Below are 8,295 nucleotides of genomic sequence, written 5' to 3' on the forward strand. Positions count from 1 at the left end.
GTAATGGAAAAACCAAGATTCTCTCGTCGGGGGACCCTCCAAGATAAGACGTTGCCAGTCTCCCGAACAGGGAGGAGGGGTGTGGAATGAATACATGATTTGTGTTTGATTACTTTATTTCTCGTATCTTTTTAACCAATCAATTTAACCAAATAATATCTACAGAAGAACAGCTCAATAACGGACATCCTTGGGACCAAAACTCCGCCGCTAACGGGGAGTGTCCGCTATTAGGAAGGTAAGATATGCAATAGAACCTCGTTTATACGACTTTCACATATATAAGACGTTTGGCTTCGGTCGCGATTGGTTCCTATGTATATGTCATTGTGTGTAAAAGTGATATAACATGTATAATCATCAATCGTCCCGATAAAGAAAGTTTCAGTGAATTTATTTATCACTACATTTATCACTTTACCGGCGATTGTGCACAATGCCCAAATAAAGTTGGAAAGTCTAGAAAAATTTATAGCTTTTCTTCTATTCATTTTAAACCAATTAATTATTTCTTTCCCGTACATGATACGAGCACTACACATATTTTGCAATAAAAATTCAATTAAATTAATTACCATATCCTGGACCATAATTATGTTCAGTTAATCAAGTAATTAATTGACGGATTTTATCATACTTACCAATACGAGCTTGGGGTTATACATAATCACCGTTGAATATGATAAATTCCCGATTTATGAACAAAGATTCACAAAATGGAGTTTAAAAAAAAAATTTTACTAGTTTGTCTGATTTTACTGAACGCTAACGGGGAGTGAAATGCATTAAATCAGAACTCCCTATTCCACTCAACCGGGTGTCAAAAAAGTGTCCGTTAAGGGAGGTTCCACTGCGTAATGTTTTGCGATACGATGATGCACGTGTTATGTTTAGAAAATACGGTCATGGGGAGTGATGTGGGTTTTTGGGTGGTCGGGTGGCGGCTGTTGTGGGACTTGGCTGAGGATGTTTAGTTGGGGTTGGGGGCGCGAACGTCCTGGTGATGCTGGGGTACTGTTGGGTTGGGAATGTGAAGGAGGCAGGGTGACGAGAGAGTTGGCGAGGGGCGCCCTGGGGGGTTGGGGTGGCTTCGCTTGGCTGATACACCAGTAGGTTTTCCCGGCACGTCCACGGTCTTAAAACCACTGTGCTTAAATTGCAATAGCGATAGAGCCTGGACGTGCTCGGTTCATTCTGTATTCTGTTTAGAAAATAACAATCTCATATTTTCAAACCATGGCTTGGTGGTCAAGTAATTAATATTGGGGGTCAGTTCCGTTTTAACCTTTCACAAGGGCCTTTTTGGCTTTTGTAGGGTCTAAATTGACACCTCGTAAGTGCATGTTGCGGGTGGAGGGAAATGAGCATCATGTTAGTTAGACCAAAATAATGCAGATTCAAGAGTGGCTGTGGTAAATATCCCAGGCGGTGTGAGGAAGGGGGGGGGGGGTTACAGTTTTGTCTACTGTCGGCTTTCACCCAATTTTATTCTAATTTTCTTGACCACTGATTCCTCAAATTTGCCACCCCAGCTCGTAGCCAGGGTTGTCTGGTAAGAGCATCATCGGCCCATGGGTCTTGTTATGATCCTCTGTTGTGTGTGATTGTTATGGTCTTTTTTAGCTGGTCCGGAATAGATAAACTTCATTAATCATGAGAGGGCAAGCAAGTGCAGCCGTACCGTTAGTTGCCCAGGAGGATCCTGGGCATATTAGAATCACTGCCCCGACTGTTAACCTTTTGAAACCTGGAAACTAGTGACCATTTCAGCAGGGGGGTGGGGAGAGAATGAGCAAAATGACATTGGGAGGCATCTCTTTCAAACCGAACACAACTTGGGTCCATCGCCAAAGGCAACAATTTACTACCTAGTGAGTCGTGCTGGAAGTGTGTGTAACTAACAGTCTGAAGGGGTATTTAGTGTTGTGTCTGATTTTTCAGCGCTGTCATCTATATACGAAGGTTTTAACAACTGGATGTTGCGAAGATATATTTTGGAAAGAGAGAAAATTCAACTGCCCCTGCGGGGAATCGAACCCACACGAGCTCCAAGGAAAGATTGAGAGATTCGGTGCCTCTGTAGTCTAGTGGTCTAGGGCGTTCACCCGGAAAGTGAAAGAACATGGGTTCGATTCCCCGCAGGGGCAGTTGAATTTTCTCTCTTTCCAAAATATATCTTCGCAACATCCAGTTGTTAAAACCTTCGTATATGGTAGCGGAGAGTGACGTCATCCTTGTATACTGTCATCTATATATCAGAAGTGAAGTAAATGGTTGAATATTTAATTGTATCGTTTGCAGGCCTGCTGTTCTATGTGGCAAGACTTTTTAACGGGAAGATCTGCTCGCATTCGCTTCTCGGTACTGGTAACCACAGAAAACCAACTTCAGCCAACCACCACTGTGGTGCCAGTAGAGTTCGAATGCGATGCGGGTCCGTCACTATGACCACCCGACCATCATGAAAGCAGGAGGAGGCCTCACTTTTTGGATAAAAAATATTTCGTTAGTCAGCAAAGATATGTTGTTTAAATTTTGGGGGGGGGGGCTGTGGTCAAATGTCCCCCTTTCCTATGCAGAAATCAGGTCTAGCCTTCAGAATTCTCCCCCCCCCCCCAAACAAGATGGCAACTCAAAACGAAAATTTACTCGGTCGGCCGGGCCAGTACCCATTTTAGCACCCCGTCTCCGGAATTTTGAACGGAAAAAGAGTAAGAACCCAATGTCCTTGCTGAGGAAGGTCCAGCCGTCGGAGCATTAGTGTCGTGTCTATCTACAATTTGAAAAGCATCGGAAAAATTAAACCGATTATAGGACAGCTGCTGCCATCTCATATATGTTGAAAGAGAAAATAAAACTTACATCTAGTACTATCCTTAAAAACTAGATGACAGCAAACCGTTCATCAAGGAAATATTCTTCCCACTATGAAAAATGTCTTTTGGGAGAGAATACATTAAGTCAATACTGACCGTATTTACATCAGTGCTGTATTGCATATTTATAGATTATTTTGTCCTGTCGGTTATCTGGACAACCATTGGGGCGTTTTTTTCCCAACTGGTGCTTTTTTTTGGAAGAGTTCGTTATATCGATGGTAGCGTGTAAACATTCCATCATTCCCTGATTGCAAGTTCAACACGCATGTCCACCATGTTTGTTGACATATAGAAATTTTGGACGGCCTTGACCAGCCGTAAAAAATACCCTGTCACGAATTTGCTGCCATCTATGGTTTCGAAACTCTGTGGTTCTTAACTTCGAGGCGCAAATGCGACTCGAAGACATTAAAAAGTCTCGCCACAGAGAGCAACAGGCCTACAGACAGTACAAATATTCAATCATTACACTTCCCTCACTTCACTTCTGAAATACAGATGGCAGCACTGAAAAATCAGACACAATACGATACGCACTCAGACTATTATTTACACGTACTCACACTTCCGGCACATCTCATTAGGTAGTAAATTTGCCCATGGTGATAGACCTGAGTTGTGCTCGGTTAAAAAAAAATGTTTCGAAACAGTACTAGTTGATGTTTTTCGTTTCTTTTCTAAGTGTTGTTCGCAGACTCTAATTTAAAAATTTACATATAGAAAAATTTATAGTAATGCATAGAAAAATATATAGGTGCCTGCAAATCCAGGCATTCTATACAGTCATTCTATAGAATGCCTAAACACAATCCAGGCAAAGTATGAAATATCTTCATCCAACAAATCACTTTAGGGGCGGTATAAAATATTACATAAAATTAAAATTTCGCAGAATTTTCGTCATTTTTGCCCGGAAACGTTTCCCTTTCGCTCTCGTGAAAAAGGATCTGTTGAGGGGCGGTATAAAATATTACAATTTCGTCGCATTAAAATTTCACAGAATTTTCGTCATTTTTTCCCGGAAACGTTTCCCTTTCGCTCTCGTGAAAAAGGATCTGTTGAGGGGCGGTATAAAATATTACAATTTCGTCGCATTAAAATTTCACAGAATTTTCGTCATTTTTTCTCGGAAACGTTTCCCTTTCGCTCTCGTGAAAAAGGATCTGTTGAGGGGCGGTATAAAATATTACAATTTCGTCGCATTAAAATTTCACAGAATTTTCGTCATTTTTTCCCGGAAACGTTTCCCTTTCGCTCTCGTGAAAAAGGATCTGTTGAGGGGCGGTATAAAATATTACAATTTCGTGGAATTAAAATTTCACAGAATTTCCGTCATTTTTTCCGGAAACGTTCCCCCTTTCGCTCTCGTGAAAAAGGATCTGTTGAGGGGCGGTATAAAATATTACAATTTCGTGGAATTAAAATTTCACAGAATTTTCGTAATTTTTTCCCGGAAACGTTTCCCTTTCCCTCTCGTGAAAAAGGATCTGTTGAGGTTCGTAATTTTTTCCGAAAACATGCATTGGTCAGCGACGACTTCCATTCTTATTGGTGTATAATCGCACCATTTGATCCACGATGTCGACTCCTTATTTAATTTCGTTATTGTAGGCAACTGTTTCTGGGGTCTTTTTCACGTTTTCTTGATAGTTACATCAGTATGAAGTGAACTCAGAACTAGAACATTTTTAATCTTTTTTCTCTGATAAGATGTCAGCGTGATATCAGTTCCAGTTTTGAATACTATCGACGAGTATAGATCCTGTGTTCCTGTTTTTGCAGTTGGAGGTACCTCACGACGATCTTTTCGAAGGGTCCAAACCAAGCTTGTCCTTTTCAAAAATGCACATAATCTCAGTGATGTAAAATAATCATCTGTTGTTTTGTTTCGACGTTCTCCTAGATAAGGTTCGACTAATCGAATTACATGTTCATAGACAAGTTGATTTGCTGGTCTGGTTTATCTGCCCCAGTGTAATCGAAACTGATTTTCTGTCCATTCAGAATATATTTGGAATCAACGCAGACAAGAAGCCAGAATTTTATTCCAAATTTATCTGGCTTACTTGGGATATACTGTGTAAATGGACATCTTGCTTTTGAGGGTAGAAATTGTTCGTCCACAGTTAGATTGGGCCTTGGTTTGTAGCAAGTCGCACTGTATTCTATGAATGAAATCCATAGTGAACATGCAAGAGAAAATTGGTCAATTTTTAATATTTCAGACCTTTCAGATTTCAGATCGAATCGCATGAATTTCAAAATTTATTTGAAACGATGTCTTGTCATTGTTTGGGGAAAAAATAGGGCACCCGAAATCTCGACGACCACAATGAATTCAGTAGGAAGTTTTTTGCACCTCTTGCATACATAATGGATATCGTTGCATCCAGTTCAAGCAAAGAAACTGACCAAGAAGTTTCATTCAGACGACGATGGGCTTCAGCTTCTGTATATGTCGAATCATTTTGTCGCAGAAAATAAGGCGTCACGAACCCAGAACACTTTTATTTATGTTTTTTGAACGCATAAAATGTGGGGCCTTGATTTTCTCTCAATATATTTTGCGATCCTCGACATCCTAAAGTTGAGGAAGGTTCTATGATTTTCCATATGCTCCCATCTGCTGCAGTTTCTTAGATCATTTCTGTGGCTTCAACGAGTTATAATGAGTCACACCACGGTCATTTTCTGCACACGAGATCTAATTAGACCGGGACCTACAATTTATTGCCGATTCCGAAGGGCAAGCTTGTTTCTATGCTCATCGAGAGGTTGGTGCACTAACTCCTCAATGGGGGACTTCCTGCGGTAGCAATTTTTTTCTGCGGTCAAGTCACCGTGTCTGTTGTACCCCTGTGTCAGGAAAGTTTTCTGACAAAGACGAACCGAGTATCGAACTCGCGACACCTCTAAACATCCTTTGGTACTTTAGGCGAGTATCTTATCGACCTGGGCTACCGCGCCCGAGAAATAATTTTATATTGATTTAAATCTTCGTCATCAGAACCGCTACTTTCTTCACTACAGTTCGACATAGGGTAGATCTATACTCTTCTGCACTTTCATCATAACTGCTTCCAGAGTTTCTCTCATCTAATCTTTGCATCTCCTGGAGTATTTCTTCAGTAAATATACGTTTTCTCGTCATTTTAAAATAATGTTTCTCAAAGTGGGCAATATCGCCTCCTGGTGGGCGATAGAAATGGCCAAGGGGGCGATAGAAGCCACGGGTATAACAGAGGATCCTATGGGTTCACTTGAGTTGGGGGGGGGGGTCGATGAGGGAAAAATTTATCTGAAAAAGGGGGCGATGGAACAAAAAGTTTGGGAAACTATGTTCTAAACTAACTGTTTGAAAAGATCACATGCACTCAAATTTTCTACGTCCCAGAATAAACAATTTAACGGATAATATGGCAAGAATGCTTGACAAAAACCAAAAATGACACACCTGCTGACGACACTTGCAGATAAGAATGAGAGGAAAAGAAAGGTCACACACAAGGTCAAATGCAAAAAAGACTTTCAGAAGGATTATAACCTAGAACTCCTTAATACATGTATATGAAGGCGTCTTATTATAACCTACTTAGAAATCAATTGTGACGACGATAGTAGTATTTACCGCATAATGTGCTAGAATATAAGGAAGGGTCACTATGACCCCCTTCGGTCTTTCTAGGTATATCCGCTCGTAGCTTCGTTGTTAAAAAAGATAACGAAAGGAAGCTTTGGTATACAATAAGAACATGCTAATTCAGGAAAAGTCCAGAAATTCCAGGTGGTTCAGTTTATTCTTAGCAGAGATATGTAAGCTTAAACAGCGTGCAGGGTCAGGTCAAAAAGACCCCCGTTCCGTCTTTCTACTGTTAATATTTCATCATTGATAAATGGAACTTGCAAATGCGGATTATGCGATATCATTTTGTCTTGAAGTAACCGAAATTTTCATCTACGGATTTATGAACAAAAAATATAATGTATAAAGCGCCCGTTAACTCCTCTATTCGAGGGAAAGTGACCGTGGTATGTCGGCCACGGAAAACAAATTGGTATACGTAGGTTTACCATATTTTATCGGTGGAAATACGGGAGATAGAGATCCTAAGTAAAGAATTGCTTATTGTTAGGCCGACCATATTTGCTCGAGAAAAATACGTGAAATTGGGATTCGAAATACGGGAAAATGCGGGACAATGTCAATTATCGCTAAATGATGCCAAAAGTAAGCGAAGTCGTTAACTCGTGCTAAAATCACAGAAAATTCGCCAATCGCGAGAAATAAAGCGCCACTTCAAATTACAGTGAATTAAAAAAAATGACAAATGTGTGAGATGAATATTCTTGTTTTTAGTCTTTTAAATGAGGCTTTTTGAATCACGTGATATTTCCCTTTTTCTGGAGGGACATACATGGTAACCAATGTGGCGACTTCCTGCGCAACTCATGAAAGACATAAATCAAAATTAAAGAAACGTAGAAATGAATTGTTTTTTTTATTCTTTTTGATGGGTGCTAGATATTTCGAAAATTCTCTTGAAGCTCAAGTTATCGATTTGCCTGCTTTTGCTTCAAAAAATGCTTGATTAAAGCTGCGGAATTTCTTCAGTGTAATTTATGGGTCCATACATATTTATTCTCATTTTTGTGCTTGAGAAGATATAAATCAATGCTATTGCATGAATATCTAACTCAAAAGTAGGTCCGGCTAATTATTTTATATTTAATTTTCTGTGCTTCATATTTCTAAGAGAACTCAATTTTTCGAAAATCGAGAATTCAGTTCAATTTTTAAAATTGATGAGGCGGAAAACCCTACTAAATTTCCCACATTTCTACGGTAAATTCGGCAATTTTAACATTGATTTCCATGGGAAAAACATGCTGTGCTTGTCCCTCCAAGTGATACTGATGATCATAGGCGTACGCAGAATTTTCTCGAGGGGGATTTGAGATTTGTTTACCTTCTGAGGGGGTTTTACCTTTTTTCCTGTAAAATAACACAATAATCTTGCCCCCCCCCTTTTGAGTACGCCAATGCTGATGATGATTATGATGTCTATTCCAAAAGCCTCATTATCGTGATGTAATTTCTAAGCTGGAAAGATAATTTTAATCGTTGATTTGAAGAATAAAAAGTCAAGTTGACTTCGTTGAAAATATTTGAAAACTCGGGACATTTCTGCAAAAAAGTCGGGACAACAAAAAAACAGAAAAAAACCGGGACTGTCCCGAGAAATACGGGATGTATGGTCACCCTGCTTATTGCTATTCTATCCCTCAAAAAATTGTCAAATGTTGAAAAATTGCTAATTATGGTTAAAATTGATGGGAAAGAAATGCTGATGGGTATGTACGAAGAAGGACTACAATAAATTGCAGTAAATAAAAATGTATTTCACGAAATAAATGT

The 8,295-nt window shown here is 39.6% G+C and overlaps 1 non-coding gene across 1 annotated transcript; it reads left to right on the top strand.

Annotated features, from left to right (window-relative positions):
• The first annotated feature begins 2,073 nt into the window (after positions 1-2,073).
• TRNAS-GGA (transfer RNA serine (anticodon GGA)) lies at positions 2,074-2,147 on the top strand. The gene has a single exon. It is a non-coding gene; the product is annotated as a tRNA-Ser (tRNA).
• Positions 2,148-8,295: the final 6,148 nt, after the last annotated feature.

This window comes from Pholcus phalangioides, unplaced genomic scaffold, assembly GCF_987345545.1.
Source record: "Pholcus phalangioides strain wild (caught in Gottingen) unplaced genomic scaffold, Ppha-v1.0 ptg000016l_1, whole genome shotgun sequence".
NCBI classification, from domain to species: Eukaryota; Metazoa; Arthropoda; class Arachnida; order Araneae; family Pholcidae; genus Pholcus; species Pholcus phalangioides.